The sequence below is a fragment of the Cygnus olor genome, chromosome 18 (genome assembly GCF_009769625.2).
Source record: "Cygnus olor isolate bCygOlo1 chromosome 18, bCygOlo1.pri.v2, whole genome shotgun sequence".
Lineage (NCBI taxonomy): Eukaryota > Metazoa > Chordata > Aves > Anseriformes > Anatidae > Cygnus > Cygnus olor.
Window position 1 is genome coordinate 2,538,391 of NC_049186.1, and position 15,605 is coordinate 2,553,995.

The following is a 15,605-nucleotide window of genomic DNA, read 5'->3' on the forward strand; positions in this document are numbered from 1 at the left end:
GTTCTGTAGCGTTATAAAATCTGCTGCTTCTTCCCAGAGATGTCCGCACTTTCTCTGAGCATTACGTGATGGCTACGGGAGGGATACCAGGTTCAAGTATCTTTCAAGCAAATTAGGAACCTTTGGGATGAGAGGCATTAATTACATAAATGAACCTTGTGGTGGGATTGTCATGGATAGGAGCAAATGATTCACTGAGGAGTCCCCCTCTGTGTCCCTGGCACGTGTCACAGTGAGCTGTAGAGCCAACTCTCCGCCCATCAGCTCCATCTCCCCTCTGTTGAAATGGAAGCATCGCCCAGCTGGAGCCAAACTGCTGCCACAGCATTGGACCCCAGCTGGTCTCAGCACCCGGCTCCTGCGGGCAGCTGGCCCTGCCGTGGGGGAGTCTTCACGTGTGGAGATGTGAGGAAGTCACCCGAGTGTGTGGGTGTGGGAAATCCTCCTCGGTGTGCAAGGCTCTAGCTGTTGAATGTGAATGACTGGCAGGCAAAGACGTGAGAAGGTCTTCTGCTGGGGGCATGAGACGTGATGGGGGATTGGGAGAAAGCCCTTGATGGCAACGGGAACGAAGCCAAAAGCCAAAGGGCAGAGACATTTCTCTCTTGTCACAGCCTTGTGCTAGGGCCTGGAGATGTCCCAAGCTTTGAACTAATTCTGCAATACCGATGGAAGCGGTGCAGGAGGCTGGGGCAGGTGGGAAGCAGGCGGTGAGGCGCTGGGCGAGAGCATCGCTGCTGCGGGCAGCGGCGGTGGGAGAGGGGGCAGCCCAGGCAGTCCTCAAGTCCAGGGCTCAATCTGCAGTCATCTGGGGTCCCTCCACCCCGGTATATTTTGTTGTTTCCTTTTTCCCCCAGGAAAAACTCCTTTTCCTCTAGAAACCTGCATTTCACTGTGCCGGTGTTTTCTTCACATGCACACGAAGAAGAAAACAACCAAAGGCACTGCTGTTGTGTGTTACAGTTTAATTCAGGGGCCTTTTTTACTGCAGGGCTGCCGCTTCACACCTAAGGTTTCTTGGCTTTGATTTTCTCTTTCACGAATCGGGTCTCAGGGGAGGAAGCTGTTGGAGAATACAACCATTTGTTTTGGCAGCCGCGGGCGGGTGCTGGCCCTGCGGCCTTCCTGAACTCACTCAGATGTAGCTGCTCGGCCCGAGGGGTCGGGATCTTTAACCTTAATAAAGGGCTGGTCGAAATAACAATAAGCAAAGGCACCAGCTCGCTGGTGCTTGCTGTGATCTGCCAGCTGTGCAATGCAGAAAGAGGCCAGCATGGAGCTGCTATTTCCAAGGGGTCCTTGTCTCCCAGCATGGGGTTCCTCACTCCGTGGGGTCCTCCACTGCTCGACCCCGCAGCCAGGACGTGGGGCTTGGCCCCTGTGCTTGGGTGATTTTGGTGTTTCAAACAAAGCCAGGTAGCGTGGGAGGATGGAAAATGCAAATGGTAGAAAGGAGGAATTGCAAAACGGTGCTGTTTTTTTCCTCCCTTCTCAGCGATGCGATATCAAGCTGCAGACCACCAGAATCCAGGTGGGGCAGGCGCAGAGGGCACCTTGGCTGGAGCGACCCGTGTCACTGGGGATGGAGCTGGGTGCCCCTTCCCCACCCTGCAGGCAGGACCAGCTTCTCACCTGCAGAGGATGAGGTGGATTAGAGGCTGGTACATCACTCTAGGATGAAGCCCAGTATCTGTTGTACGCTGGAAGGAGAGATTTTACCTTCAGCTGCCTTCATCACTTTGTAATAGCCACCAAGCTGTGCTGAGAGTTTCTTGGTACAAACACAGAAAATGCTATAATTGCTCCCAAACCCCAATTTGGGTGCTGTCTGTATGGTTAGGACCAAATCTTTTTGCTAACGTATTGTTTTTATTACCTTAACCCCAATTACCACAGTATCAGCCCATAACACTGTCCTTTCTCTATTCCCTGCAAGGCTACCCCATGAGGCTACCCCTCTTAACAAGGTGGAAGAGGAAAGGATTTCAGCTGCCCAACCCTCAGAGAACAGCAATTTCCCTCCAGAGAAGCCTCACCGGTCCTCACTTCAAGTCCTCCTACCCTGAGCACTGCTAAATGAGGCACCTGAGCTTTGTCACAGACTTGCAGAGTTCTCATCTCTTAGCTTATCACATCATTTATTCAGGTGGATTGGGCACATCCACGTCCCCACCTCCCCACACCAGAGAGGGGGGAGCAGGGACACCTTGCACTTGAGATACCTTGCACTTGCTTCAAGAAGCCAAGGTCCATAGGGATAAGGTAGACCTCAGCGGGATCCTCCCCAAGATGTTGCATGACTAACACTTTTATAAAGCTGCCCACACCTCAAGATGGTATTTCAGGGCCAAAGAAACCAATGAACCCAAATGAATTGCATAAAATATTTAGATGTGTCCCTCCCATGCAGGGAGCAGCCAGGTCCCTGTGGTTTCAGCTCAGAGGTTTCTGTCGTTCCAGGGTGCTGGCCCCATGGGTGACATGTGCACAGTTATCGTGATGCTTTTGTGCTGAGATGAAGCTGATTTCATTCAGCTATTCAAAATGATTGTGTTAGCTGCAAAAACAAAACAAAGCTAGTTAGCTGAATGTTTTTCTGTTAGAGGTTTCATCAAAATTGTTTAAAGGGGTCTGATGAGATATGAAGGTTAAGTCAGATGAAGGCTCACAATTTCTTCCTTCTTTCCCCATTTTTTTCCCACCTGTGTGTATGTGGAATTTTTTTGAAGGTATTTTCCCTGTGTTGTGTAAAAGCCACTCCATAAACCCTGGTGCATTTAGCTGAAAAGCTCAGGTATTGATTCTGATGCGAGGTTGAGCCCAGGCAACTCTGCCAATCCTATGTCACAGGATGCATTTCCTCCCCCTGAGACCCTGACTGATGCTCACCGACAGCCTTTGAGCTTAGCACAATTTTTCTGGAAGCCATTGGTGCAAAACACAGAGTTCAGCAAGCTGCTTCTGAGCCTGCAGCAGCACTCGGGGCTGGGTTTCTCTTGCTTCTGGACCTCTCTCTGCCCTGATTGCATTTTGGGCTTGCACAAAAATCTGCTGGCTGGCGGCACAACACCCATGGGCAGCCTCGAATAGCATCGATTCAGATTGTAATTGCACGCAGGCTGCTGCCTGCCAGGGCTCTGCCTGCAACTGCAGCCCCGCCATGGCCGGCAAAGTAGTGTGTAAGTGAATTAGAGAATGTAATTAAATAAAATTGATGGCACAATCTGATCTGTACGAACAGTGACCTGGGTGCCAGCCTGAATCCCACAGCTGAGCTTTGAGTGCTGAGCCGCTCATAAGGGCACAGGAACCTTCCTGAGAAGAGGGTGCACAAAGGGCTGTGGTGTGTCTGCTGGGGCCGTCAGACGTGGGGTGCTCTCACTGCTCGAGGAGCTGATACCAACACTCCCAGCATCCCAGCCCCTTTGAGATAACCCTCAGATTCCTGGTGGTGAGGGTGTTGGTTAACCCTTGGTGTGGTGGAGGCTTTAAAGGCATGCTGGAGATAACGGTGTTGTTTAAAGTGATGGTCTCATGCAGCTGGTCAAAATGCAGGTAAGGTTCCAGGGCAGGAGCCGTGGCTGTGGGGAGCAGGCAGGAGGCTTCACCATGCAGGACCGGCAGGTCTGTGCTGGGTGGTGCAGGGCTTGGTTCCTTTCTCCCTCTGCAATACAGCAGTGACCTGGCACACCCCAGGTAATGCCCTTGCACACACACACACACTTGGCTGAACCCGGTGTCACCTTCCCCTTGGGTTGGCACAGACCTTTGGAGACATCCCAGCCCATCTGTGTGCCAGGAGGGACGTGAATCATGGAGGGTTAGGCGGGGCGCATCCCCAAGAGCATCACTGAGGGCCCTGCGTTTGTTGTGACGCCGTCTGGCCTTCTCTTTTTTTTTGCCTGTGACACACCACGGTCATCTCTGGAGGACGACGGCATGGCTGAAAGCCAAGGAGCTGTCGGGCTGGGGTGGAGCTGCCAGCCCTCCTCCGTGCTCTGGGTGCCGAGGTTGCCCGAGCATCCTGACGATGCTGGTTCTTGTCTCCTTTTGTGGTGGAGGCAGAAATCTCTCCCTGTATAAAGTGCTGCTGGTCTCCTGGAGGTCTGCTTTGCTTCGCACAGGCAAAGAATGACACAGAGCTGACCTGGGCCTGCGTTTTGGGTGGGTCGAGGGGGTGGGAGATAGGTGTGTGCCTGGCTACGTGCCTGTCAGGGGAGAGCAGCACGGGGCTTGCAACTCACAGGGGAAGAAAAGCACTTTTTGCAGTAATACTCCAGATAAGCAGAAGCCAAATATGTGCCTTTTCTTAAACAGAGCCTCTTCTGTAACATCAGGAGTCCAGGCGTTATGAGATTTTCTACTGTGAATTTCTACATGCTTTCCATTTACAACCCCTAAGTGCTTTGCAGACAATCTCTCTCCAGTCTATTGAGACTGGTCCTGTAGGGCGCACTGGGAGTCAATGGATATGCTGAGGGCACAGCAGGATCAGCCCCACCCAGCCACAGGGACCAGTGGCTGGATGCCCATCAGATAGAGCAGTGCGCCGTGCTCAAGGGAAGATGCTGCCTTTAATGTTATTAAGCGCACGGAGGGATGAATCACTGCTGATTTAGCCACTGCAGGGCTGGATGGCTCATACGCTCCGGCCTCCTGGCCCTGTGTTGAAGTCCCTGGAAGGAGACAGGCAGCTCCGTGCCTCTCTTAGACACTTACCAGGTGTCTCCTGGAGACATCTCCCTGGGTGGGAGAGGCTGGGAACTGGGAATACATGAGGTATCACTTCCAGATAGCCCAGGGCAGGAGAGGACCTGCCCTCTCCCACCAAGGGCTGGCTGGGCAAGGACCCATCCTCCCCACCTTCATCCCCATCCCAGGGGGCAGAGCCCCCTCCCTGAGGGACATTTTGCTCCCTGGGGGCTGCTCTGTCCCCAGAAGGATGCTCTGTCCCTCGGCTGCTCCATCCCCAGGGATGCTCCCCAGGTTTTGTCTCTGCACCCTTCCATTCCCAGCATTGTTTCGCTGGTGGGGCAGCATCCTGAGCATCACCTACCTGCTTTCGTGACACCATCCATCACCGCCCTCGACGGCTGGGCATCCCAGCGGGAGCGGTTGGATGGGGGCAGTGACAAGGGAAGCCTCTTCCCTCATGCGGCCCCTTGGCTCTGCAGGAATGCGCTAATTGCTGCTGAACAAAAGCTGCTTCTGTGCCGAGCCTTCGCCAGCACTGCCTGAACGCTCCCAGTGTTTTCTGCTTGCTCTTTGCACACACTCCTGGTGTATTTGCAGAGGACTTAGATTTATCTTTTCTTGTGCTGTTCTACTTAAACGGCATATTTGGGGCATGCCAAGAACTCACACCGATGTGCTCAAGAGCTTCTCTGGAAAAAGCATTTTCCCCTCCTTCCTCTGTTCAGATAGAGAGCTGTTCACTGAAATCCACCTTGACTAATGCTACCAGGCAGCTTTTCAGCTGAAGAGTTCGCTGTGGCTTCCCTGCTCTTGAAACATCCAAGCACACGTTTGGCTCTGCCAGAGGGAACACTGAGATTTCAGGAGTTTTTCCTAAGAAAAAAGTCCCCAGCTGATAACTGCTGCCTTATTTACCAAACTCCCCGGTGACTAGTGACTCAGCTGCCCTCCCTGCTCTTTGATTCCTTGCAGGCAATTTCTGCCGAGGCAGCCTTATTGCCCTTATCTGGCCGGGGCGGTTGCGGTGCCTCTCCCCGCACCCTGTGCCCTGCAGCGGGTCCCATGGGGTGGGCACGGCTGCTGGTGCCCGCTCACCTTCCCCATAGCATGAGGGGAACGTCCCACACACGACGCCAGGCTGCTGCTCTTTTATAGGAGACAGGAGCACTTCGGGGCTGGGAGTTCAGTCCTTATTCAGCAGCATGAATTTTAATCCCCAGTGGCACTGCTTGGGGCAGCAGGGAGGGGTTTGGTGTGGCTTTCTGGAAATCAGGGGATGCAAAGAGAAGTTAGGGGAATGCCGGGGCTTTTCCTAGGAAACTGGAGTAAAATCACACGTGGGCTGTAGGAGGGACAGTCCAGGTCACCCTGGGAAACTTGTGCCAAACACGTTGGATGTGCAGAAAGCTTCTTAATATGGATAAGCCCTGCTGCCCATGCTCCCAGGGCTCCCGGAGCCCCTGGGTGCTACTCGAGTTATTGAAAGCAGAGATGTGCTGCTGGGGTTTGGGGATGGGAGCCCCACACAGACCGCTCAGCCCAGCCCCATGTGCCAGGACATGTGTCCTCGCAGCAGGGAGGAGCAGATTAAATACAGTTTCTGTATTAAAAGCGCAGTTTGTTTCTATATTTCAAAAAGCAGCTGAGCCAAGGCAAGGGCAAGGTGACCCCAGCGTGAGCAGCGCTGGAAGTGTTTGTGTGTCATTCCTATAGAGCAGAGAGAGGGGAGCGGGATGCTTGGGGCTCCTCTCTGCACAGGAGACAGAAGTGGCACCAGCTCTGGCATTGCCCTGAAGCCCTTGCCTGTGTGTCTTTGCACTCGCTGGCATATTATGAGCCCTCCAAATAAGCCATCTCTGGTCCTGAGGTTAGCTTTTATTGCAGGTAAGGCTCCTAGCAATATGTTTCACTGTGTTTACCCAACAATGTCCATCACGGTTTAATTTGATTACAATCTTGATGAAGCTTAGCCATTAAGTTTTACATTTTCCATGCTGTGTGTCGTCTCCCTTTTCTGTTCTGGAAGCTCTCCGGGGACAGGGTGAGTCCCTCTTACATCTGACCGTGTTGTGTTTTACCAAGCTCCTTGATGGCAAGTAGGGATGGGAAATGCATGGGAAGGATGCAAAGACATGTCTTTGTTTTCTGGCTGGCTGGTGGCTGAACTAACCCAGGTGTGATGTGTCCCTTCATGCTGGCACAGCACTACAGCATTGGGTCTGCACCCAAATCAACCCTAATTTATCCAGGAAGCAGGTCTCCATTCCCTGGGATTAACGCAGGAATGTCTGCCAGTGGCTGGAACGTGCTGCAGAAAACAAAACCTGTGCATAGCTCCTGCAAAAGATAAAGATTTAGCCTCGGGCTGAGGAGGAAGGTCTTCAGGGGCTGGGGAAGGGGCAGAGCAGACACATCAGTGGGATGGATGGGCTGCAGGCAAGGCTGCTCCTGGAAGGCACCAGCCTGGCCTGGCTTCACTCAAGCTCATCCTGACAAATGCAGCCTGATGTGATTTTTTTTTCCTAAACTGCAATGCCTGAATGTCTCACAATTTTTACAAATGGCCGAGGCAGACAGGCAGACCTCCACGAGCCATCACGCATGGGGGAGAGCACATCGTCTGTCCAGCCCTCATGGCAGGGCACGTAGCTGGCGAGAGGGGCCAAGGCAGCATCTCCTCCGAGCTCCGCACCAGCGGGGCCTCACTGGCTGTCACCTTCCTTAATGGCCTGGCCGATGGGGCAGGCAGCACCCTCCGCAGATGACCCAGAGGCAGGAGGAGAGGCTGCTGCCCCAGTGGGAATGGGATGGCAGGAACCTGGTGGGGTTGGGCGGGGAGCACTGCAAAGCCCCCCGGGACGCGCGGGGGGCATCCAGCTGGAAGCAGCCAAGCACAGTGGGGCAGGGGATGCTGCTGGGCACTGAGCTGAGCATGAGCCAGCAGCGTGCCCTCACTGCAAAGAAGGCTGATGGTGTCCTGGGTGTCCTAGGTGAAGCGCTGCCAGAGGGAGGTGACCCTGCCTCTCTGCTCAGTGCTGGTGGGGCCACACATCGAGTGCTGGGTCCAGTTCTGGGCTCTCCAGTGCAAGAGAGACCTGGACGGACTGGAGAGAGTCCAAGGAAAGGCCTCAGAGATGATTTAGGGACTGGGGCACCTCTGCTACAAGGAAAGGCTGGGAGAGCTGGGGCTGCTCAGCCTGGAGAGGAGCAAGTACAGGGGGATCCCGTCCATGTCCATGGACACCCGAGGGGAGGGTGCGGGCAGGACAGGCCTGCAGGCTCTTGCTGCAGCCCCAGGCTCTTGCCAGTGGTGCCCAGTGCCAGGAGCAGAGGCACTGGGCACAAACTGGAGCACGGGAGGCTTCATCTGACCACCATGAACACTTCTGTGCTGGATGGGTGCCGGAGCCCTGCACAGGTACCCAGAGAGGTGCTGGGGGCTCCTCGGAGATGTCCCAAAGCCGCCTGGACATGGTGCTGGGCCCCTTCTCAGGGTGTCCCTGCTGGGGAAGGGGGGGACCAGAGGCACCCAGGGGTGCCTCTGACCTCAGCTGCTCTGCGACCATAGTTAGTGCTGCCCTAACTGCTCCACAGGAACAGCAATTATGGTCTGGGGACAACACTTCAGTCACGTTATCAGACCTCTCTTGATGTACTTTTGGTATGACTGAAGCAGTTTCACCAGTAGCAAGGTAAAAAAAGAGAAGGAACCCAAACATATGGCAGCAAAGCAGCTGCCTCGTGGCTTTGCTGGCCTCATCCCATGCCCTGGCTGCTGCGCGGTGCCTTTGGTAACCCCGGCCTTGGTTCTGGGAAGCCGGTGCTCTCGCTGCGGAGGAGAAATGTGCTGGGGCCATGGGCACCAGGCCAGCAGGGTAAAGTGCACGGGGAAGGCAGCTCGTCTGGGAGGCAGTGCAAAAAGGGAGCTCTCCCTGCGTGCCAGGTATCGATGGCTGCTGGAAGAAAAGAGCACTCGTGCTGCTGCGAAGGGGCCCGCCACGTGTGCTGCTGGGCTGCCCTGGGCTCCAAGCAGAGCCACATTTTTTTTCCATGGCTCCCTGTGAAATCAAAGCTTTCAAATGACGTTTTGCACAGATCTCATCAGGTTGCACCCAGCACTGCCAAGACGCATAAAAGGCCCGTTGCACGTTTTGTTGGTGTAGAGAAGCAGAAGATTTGCCTGTCAAGCCTAGCAGGAGTAAGTTACTTAATTACTTCCACGTAGAAGGGAGTGAGGAAGGAGCTCCGCTGAGCCTCCCTGTAGCCTTGTCATGCCAACTTTCAGGACTGGAGCACGAGGTTGGAAAAACCTGGTTTGTTTCTGTCCTCATTGCTTGTCTGCAGGCACAGCATTTTAGCAGCAGGGATTAAGAGATGGGTGAGAGCGGTTTGGGATGAACAGGATGGGAGTATCTCAGCTACTACAGCTACTCAATAATTGTTCTCAGAATAATTTTCCCTCTGAAAAAGCAGGTTAATTGAACTTAAGCCATGTAGTAGAAATGTGCTGACTCCAACAACATTTTCCAGCAGAAAAAAAAAAAAAAAAATAGTTGCAATATTTTGTTTGGATAGTACCAAAACTTCAACAGAGGCAGAATATTTCATTTCTATTCTGTAACTTAAATGAGTTTCGTGTAATGTAGTCTGTAAATTTTAATATAGTCTTTATAGATTTTATAATTCCAAATGCATGTAGTGCATGATTTAAGAAACATGTAGGAATGAAAGGAACAATGAGGAGTCAAAGTAAATCCGCTGAAGTGAAACATTGTAATGGCCCTGAATTGATTGCTGAGGGGAAATTCATTTTCTTGGCAAATACAAGAATTTTAGTGGTGGTTAGTTGTATTATTTTTTTTAGGCAGAGGCAGAGTCAATGTCTCCCTTAACGTCAGGATTTCCCAAGTAATGGGAATTGCAGTTCCAGCCAGCTCTGCTCAGGATGTAGTCTTTTTTTAATTATTCATCGGAGTCAGATATAAGGGGAGATAACTCACACAGAGGAAACCTGGGGCAACACCACGGCTTTAAGGTCATGACACATCCCCAGGCTGGCCAGGGACACAGAGCAAGAAGGACGCCTGGCTCCAGCAGTGACAGGACAGACAGACGGCTGTGGTAGGAGTGGCTGGAGCCTCGGGCCCTGCGGGGCTGGAGGACGCTGTAAGGGTTTTTTACCAAGATTTCAGTTTTTGCTCCCTTTGCAAACTCCAAAATCCTGGTGTTGGCTGGAGATCCCAAAAGCTCTTCGTGGCTCCTGGCTGTGCCTTATACAGGCTCAGCCTGTGGCTGCTAAAGTAATAATGGAGCTGCCAGGAGCCCGACTTCGTTTCTGTTTGCTTCAGTTAGCAAAATATTGAAATCCGAACAGTGTGTGTGTGTGTATGCATGAGGCAGCGCCAGTCCGTGCTGGTTTGCAAGGGAAGCTGTGGGTGATGGTTGCTCACCTCCATTGAACGTTGTCCAGTGATGGGGAGTGGACAAGATACTTCTGAGGAGGAATGAAATACAGCCCGTGGTCCAGAACTTGCTACCTCTACGTTTCTGCCACGTACTTTCTTCCGGCCAGTTCAAAGGAAGGTTTCACCACCAAGTAATTTGATTTTACAGTGACCTTGTTCTGTGCAGGTCCTTGGGTTAATTTGCTTTGGTGACATGGCCTGTGTTTGCCGGCAGGTTGAACAGACATGGTTTTAGGCAGAAATCCCATTTTTTTCCAGAAATTTTCCATTTTTTCCAGAAAGTTTCCACTGTTTTCCAGAAATCCCATTGCACTGCTCCCTGTGAAAAGCCACCCTGGTGTTTGGGACGCCCTTGAACATCTACAGTGCAGCCCTGGGGGAAACCTGCTTTTGGGAGGAAAGGTGTATTTTGTTCTCAGTCAAATCTTTGAGCTGCTTTGTGAAGGAGTAGAGCTGCTGAGCTACCCCAGGCGGGGGCCGCGGAGCCCCAAGGGCTCATACACCATTTGCAACAGCAGCACCTTCCCAAGATCATTGCAAGGAAGAAAACATCTTTGGGTTCCTAATAGCAGCCTCCAAAGTTAGCTGAACAGATTTAAATTGTTCTTCTCCGCAACAGTTTGCATTGTGTCCAAAAGCTGTTTTCTGTCCAATAAATAAATAAATAAAGGGGGGTGGTGGAAAATATTTTACTAAATCTAAAGTGAAACTGCTACAAAGTTTTGCCAAGAAAGAGGGGATGAATAAACCCCACAGCAGCTAGTCGGTGCATTGAAGAAATATTACCCAGCTCTCCACAGCTTGGGAGAGCTGCTGGTGCCGGGGGAGCACACCTTGGACCCCAATAAATGTTAAGCTCTGGAATAAATCTGCTTCACTCATCAGCCAGAGAATAAGGCCTTCAAACAGAAGTGAAGCTTTCTGAATATCATTTGGCTTGTTTTCTTTAAAGGAAGGAAAGATCTTAATTCCAGCATTCCAGCCTGGATCCCAAAATAGACGCCGCTAAGAATAGCCCAGCCCCGCCACGGGGCAGGATGCTGCTGGGGTGGAAAGGGATGGGGAAGCGTGAAGTGCGTGCCCTGAACAGCCCGACGTAATTGCTAGGTGATGGGCTTCAGTTCCAACATCAGGCTGCCATCCCCAGGGCATCTGTGCCCGTTCGGTGGACAGGCACAGCTCGGGGCTGCAGGTGGCTGCTTGGATGGGGACCAGTGCAGCACCAGCTGTGGGATGGCAGAGCTCGTCCTTGCAGAGCTGTTGCCATGCTGCCGGAGCTGTGGGCAGCTGTCGGGGCTGTTCCTCACAGCAGAGAGGAGCACACATCTCCCTCGGAATCAACGAGGTCCTTCTGCCAAGATGCTGCCGAGCTTTGGGAGTGGCTCTGCCTGTTTTAGTGGGGGCAGGACTCCTGCTCCCATCTCTTCCTGTTTAACAGGTACAATGCTGGAGTACCTCCGGTCCTGGGAAGTTCAGCACAAACGAGATCAAAGGGATGGGGTCTGTGGTCCCACCCCATTTTTCCTGGAAAATATAGGGGTGTATCATCTGAACACTTTTGGCCTTACTATTTCCCTTTTGGGGTCGCATGTTCATATGCAAAATGAGCTTTAAAAAGCAATCTTGGAGCAAGGGGTGAGTTTCTGATATAACCTTTTGACCCCAGCAATTGTGGCTTTAGGAGAAATACTTATTTTCATGAAACTCCTAATAAAACAATAAATCTGACAGAACAGGCAGGTCCTTCCACCCTTGTTTCCTTTCTTTCAGTGCTGGCAGAGGAGTTTAATTCTCACAATTTATAAGTGCCCAGAGAAGCCAGGAGCTTAGCATCTCCTGGGGGTGCCACCTGCACCTTCCCTGATCCCACCTATCACACCAGGATCATGCCTGCTCCTGGCGCGCCCCTCCAGGAGCCCCACGGGAAGCTTCTCTCCAGGTGATGTTGGTGCCACTTCCCCAGAAGGTGACAGCTGAACCCAGGTGATATTCAACCCTACATAGTGCGACCCCAAGTATTTCAGGAGCATGTGATAAATATTATGACATTGGTTTTACAGAACAGCATCATTAGATTAAAAGCAGTAACTTGGGGCTGCCATGTGCCTGGGCAGGGTTATTTGTCCTAGTTCCTGAACTAGTTCCTGTGCACTTTTGGGGCACAACTCGGCTAATCTGAACATAAAAGTGTAAAATGGGTCAGCAGAGCCACTCCCTGCCACGAAATGTCTAAGCAAGTGAATGAACTGCCTCTGCTTTTACAGCCCAGCTTTACAACTGTGACAATTTATGTATTCAGGTGGGTTTGAAAAATGTTGGCTGAAAACCAGGCAAAAATCACTGGGTTTGGCTATTGCTTACTCTGTATTTTGGGCTTGACTCAAGTAAAACTTGAGATGGGTGTAATGAAACCGCGTAGACCCAGATCTGGAAGACAGCTTGCACGTAGTGCTGAAAAGCCCCCAGGAGCTGAATCGCACACTCCTGAAACAGGGAAAAATAATGACGTGGAAAAATGTGAGCTCCACCGGGCTGCAAACATGAAACCCTTCGGAGCTTGTTTGGGAAAAGTCAGGCCGGGGAACCGAGCTCGTGCCAAAATTTCAGCTCCGGGAAGGGTTGGTCCGGCCCAAGCTGCCTGCACCTCTCGAGAGGAGTGAACTCTGCATGGGGATAAGGGAGCAAAGAGCCTTTTTCAGTGGCACAAGTGGCCCTTTTGGGCTTATCTGCTCAGGGCGGTGAGGGTGGCGCTAGTTGGAATTTGCTGTGCCAAAGGACTAAATGCTTCTCTTGGGGCAGCTGAAGGGTTTCGGTCCGTGCGATGCTCCTATGCTCATCATCCAACTGCAAGGCGTGTTTGGGAGGAGAAGGACATGGAATTGCTTGCACAAGGCAGAGCTGTAGCAAAGCAGTCGATGAATTTCTTACTCGCAGTGGTATTTGTGCCTCGCTCTCTTGTATTTGGTCCTGAAAACAGGCACACAGGGTTTATCCACAACAGTGAATACACCTTTTCGCTCTCACCTGGCAGTCTCTTTGCTAAGGAGTCTGCCCATAGCTCGGCACTGCCTCAGCCCCAGCAGATATTGCGGCTGAACTGGCATCAGCGAGGAAGCTCCCGCGGGTCTCTCTGTGCTCAGATGAGCGGTGGCCTTACTGGAAGCCCTGGGCTTTGTTACTGGTCTCTGGAGCATTACTGGTCTCTGTAGGTGCTCCAGCTCCTGGTAGCTGTTAGTGGCTGCAGACAGTCCAGGCAGGCACGGCGTGAAATTGCTTCTCAGCAAAGGGTGGGAAAATGTAACTTTCCTGGCATACTTCTCTGGCTTTCATGATTTATCACAGGTCTTTCCTGGTTATTATTTGCTTTGGTATCCTTATCTGGTTTTATCTATTTTTGTTTGGTGGTAGAATCAGAGTGCCTTTTCTTGCTTTGTGGGGCTGGCAGGCGAAGCTCCATCATGCCATGGGCTCAGGCTCAGCTGTAGCAGGGTTCTCCCTGCTGCCCTCAGCTTCATTTATGTGTTGAATTTCTGAGTGCAGGACTTCTCTGCCAGCCTCTCTCCTTCCAAGGACAGTTGGTGGCACTGGGGAAGCCCAGTCTGGCTCTCAGGTCACAGGAGAAGCTGCTGTTAGGAAGCAGCAGCTCCTCAGGCCGGTCCCAGAGCAGGTGCAGAACAGCAAGAGGCAGCGGGATGCTCTCATTAAAATCAATTAGTGGTGTCCTGGTTCTTGGAGATGCATGCACTTCTAATACAACTGCATGTTAGCAGGCAGAAAGCACTGTGTGCACTACGCTAACAAAAGTAAAAAGGAGTTCCTGTGCAAGAGGAGCAACGTTGGGGATCCAGCACCAGCGTTGCCCCGCACCAAGAGCTCCTTGTGCTCCCTCAAGGTTCGGGAAGAAACAATGGGATTTAAAGCAACACTGAGAGGTGGCACATCACTTTTAGAGATGCAGGTGGAAATCTCAGCTACTGAGTGAAGCTGCAAACTGCAAGGGCCCGTAGGTGCCTTTCAGAGCAAACCTGCTTGGTGGTTCGGGGTGCGGAGCCAGAGGACTTTGCTCTGCCAGGCTGTGCCTAGCACGCCTTGGCTGTGTGCTCCAGACTATCCGCAGTGACTTTCATCCTCTTGCCAATTAGTCTGAGCAACACTCATTTCTCCAGAAATGCCAAAATTTTTTTTTTATTTTTATTTTTTTCCTGAGGGCTGCTCAGAATGCACTCAGAAAGCACCCAGATTCCTCCCTGGAATGTTGCACAATCCATCCCCGGCATCCTGGCTGGGCTGTGACAGCTACCAGGGCCAGCTGTGAATGTGGTGAGAAAGCCAAATTTTCTGAAAGGAGCAGGTGGTGCAGATCCAGGCTCCACATCCAGCCCAATGCTTGGCCAAGCAGGTAGGCTGCTTTGGTGTCCTTATGCAGCAACTAAATCGTATCTTGATTTTGTATCACATATCAAAATGGCTCTTAACTACACATGCTTTATGCTCATCAGAGTTTTCAGTGGCCAAATCTGATAAAAGGAAATTTCCTCTGGAGATAAAAGTCCGTTGAGCTAACGAGCGATACTGAATAATAGCAACCACATGGAATTATTTCTTCATTTCCAGTAGAAGTAACTCTGCAGGTGAACACTTAGCTGAAGTGTTTAAATCAGCTCTGCTCAGAGCCAAGCACAGACTGGGTGGTGTTTTTAAATAATTGCACTCATAAGCACTGTGAGTGTTTGGTGTGTGTGTCCAGAACAGAGCAGCACTGGAACCGTCCAGCCGAGGACTCCTGTATTTTGGAAAATGTGAGTAACAGCAGCTCATATCTACATTGTCGAGTTCTGGCTGCAGCTGCAGGAGGTCCCAGGGTTGGTGTGTGTGGATGGAGATGAATTCCCTGTGCATTTTCTCACCTCCGCACCCAAGTGTGAGCACCTGCTTGTACCCTAAACCCAGTGAGGCAGAGGGCACAGAAAAAGGATGGGACGAGGCTTTTTTTGCCCTGGGCTGGCTGAATTCCTCCCCAATGGCTGTAGCACATCCAGCATATCACCCGCTCGGTATTGCTGCTGTAGAAACCAAGCAGATGTGCTAAGGGAGCTTAAACACAGCCTCGGGTGGCTCCTGGTGCTGTGTCCAGCAGGTTTGCTGCAGCAGTTCAGGCGAGGGACTTTTACTGTGTTTCCTGAGGACATACTGAAATAGCTGTGCAACGGGAGATGTTTTTCTTCCCCCTGAACTGGAAGAGTGCATTAGGGGTGGGGAAGGGAACCGCAGAGCTCCCAGCGCCTCGCTGGCACTGTGCTGATGGAAGTGCTACCAGGACCTCCGTCTTCTGGACCTCCCGTGCCTGCTGGGCCTGCTTGGGGTTAATTCCCTGGGGACGTGAGCCCTGCCGCCTGGGCAAGTGAGGGGCTGTGTAATAAGGTGCTGCAGAGGGGCAAAGCTTCT